Consider the following 2,414-nt stretch of genomic DNA (forward strand, 5'->3'; position numbering starts at 1 on the left):
CGTGTGCAACGGCTGTTCACACGAAACCCTTCTCCACGTCAGTCCTCCAGGGCCTCGCTGGAGTATTTGCTACTACCACCAAGATCTGCACCGATGGCGGCTCCAGATGGCCTCACGGCCAATCCTTCCGCGCACACCACCGCGACCCTCCTACTCGTTAGGGTTTCATGATAAAAGATAAATCTTTTATCGAAAATACCAACTAACGGTAGAGTATAAGCATGACGCTTCAGCGCCATCCATTTTCAGGGCTAGTTGCTTCGGCAGGTGAGTTGTTACACACTCCTTAGCGGATTCCGACTTCCATGGCCACCGTCCTGCTGTCTTAAGCAACCAACGCCTTTCATGGTATCCCATAAGCGTCAATTTTGGCGCTTTAACTCTACGTTTGGTTCATCCCACAGCGCCAGTTCTGCTTACCAAAAGTGGCCCACTTGGCACTCTGATCCATATATAAAAAATATATTCTCATAGCTTCACATTATAAATAATGTTTTTAAGCAAGCTAGAGATCTCACCCATTTAAAGTTTGAGAATAGGTTGAGGTCGTTTCGGCCCCAAGGCCTCTAATCATTCGCTTTACCGGATGAGACTCTTATATAATGAACGCCAGCTATCCTGAGGGAAACTTCGGAGGGAACCAGCTACTAGATGGTTCGATTAGTCTTTCGCCCCTATACCCAGTTCCGACGATCGATTTGCACGTCAGAATCGCTACGGACCTCCATCAGGGTTTCCCCTGACTTCATCCTGACCAGGCATAGTTCACCATCTTTCGGGTCCCAGCGTGTACGCTCTAGGTGCGCCTCTATTATAATATAATCCGAAAACTAAATTATAATAATATAAGACGCCCTAGGAGTGCGATATTTAATACATAATATAAATATATCCTCCTTTTATCATTTATAAAAAAATATAAATAATATTTACTTTCATTGTGCCTTTGGGTTTCATAAAATTTATAAATATTTCGATGAAAAAATATTTTATTCCCAATGACTTGCGTACATGCTAGACTCCTTGGTCCGTGTTTCAAGACGGGTCCTGAAAGTACCCAAAGCTATATCGTCGCTGACAGATAAATTTTTAATAAAAAAAAATGAGCCAGTTCATTATCATACACCTACTGACAGTTAAATAGTATCATATAACGGCATAAAATCCGTATATATAATATGTTTTAATAAAAAAACCTATTTATACTCGTGGTGGATCTGAACGCGTTAATAACGCGACTCAATATCAATTTATAATTAATACCATCAAACAATTAATCAAGAAACATAGGCGTTTAACATACACAAAATATTATCAAAAAATAATATTGTACATTAATCAACGCACCAATGCCTATAGATTAATATTTAATGGGTCGCAACGTCCTACAAGATGAGAAGTGCATACCTCGTTATCATACAATTAACAATATACAGCAGTGCATATATTTTTACTAAAAATAAATTCCTAATAAAAATTTTTGTCACATGCTAGTACAAATTGGTTGATTAACGATAAAAAGTAAATGAATCTCATCTTTCGACCTTTCGGGTTTCTCAGGTTTACCCCTGAACGGTTTTACGTACTCTTTAACTCTCTCTTCAAAGTTCTTTTCAACTTTCCCTCACGGTACTTGTTCGCTATCGGTCTCGTGGTAATATTTAGCCTTAGATGGAGTTTACCACCCACTTAGAGCTGCACTCTCAAGCAACCCGACTCTAAGGAAAGATTCACCTATCATCAATAATAATCACTACGGGCCTGGCACCCTCTATGGGTATATGGCCCCATTCAAGATGGACTTGGATGTATTATATAACAATAGGTTTATATTGAATCTTCCTAAACACTACATTCCCCAAGTGTCTGTTTATCAGCCACGGGGTTCAGTGCTGGGCTTATCCCTGTTCGCTCGCCGCTACTAAGGGAATCCTAGTTAGTTTCTTTTCCTCCGCTTAATAATATGCTTAAATTCAGCGGGTAATCTCACCTACTCTGAGGTCGTAAAAGTTTTTAGAAGTATTAAAACAAAAATTTTTTTTATATATTATGTTTTTGTTATATTTTATAAGTAAACAATTTTCTTAATTATTCATACTCAAATTTTTTTAATATTATTATATAATATTATTTTTATATTTATCTAAAGAGAAGAAAATAAAAAATAAATAATTATATATATTAATTTTTTTCGAGTATATTGAAAATTTTATTACAAATAAAATATTCCATAACAAAATATTAATATATAATATTTTTGTTTATTCTTCTTTATTTAATATTTTAAAAATATATTATTAATATCATTTATTATTAATATTATTATTAACATAAAGTTTTATAATATTATATATAAATGATAAAAAATAATATTGATATATTAATTTAAAAATGTCGACAAATAATAAAAAATA

At 34.7% G+C, this 2,414-nt stretch overlaps 1 non-coding gene across 1 annotated transcript in view; it reads right to left on the reverse strand.

Annotated features, from left to right (window-relative positions):
• The window catches only part of LOC123304523, a 4,577-nt gene extending 2,573 nt beyond the window's left edge, over window positions 1–2,004 (reverse strand). The window contains exon 1 of the ribosomal RNA XR_006536536.1: window positions 1–2,004. This exon is cut by the window's left edge and continues 2,573 nt beyond it. This is a non-coding gene — a ribosomal RNA (large subunit ribosomal RNA).
• Between the last annotated feature and the right edge of the window lie 410 nt (window positions 2,005–2,414).

The sequence above is a fragment of the Chrysoperla carnea genome, assembly GCF_905475395.1.
Source record: "Chrysoperla carnea chromosome X unlocalized genomic scaffold, inChrCarn1.1 SUPER_X_unloc_61, whole genome shotgun sequence".
Taxonomy (NCBI): Eukaryota; Metazoa; Arthropoda; class Insecta; order Neuroptera; family Chrysopidae; genus Chrysoperla; species Chrysoperla carnea.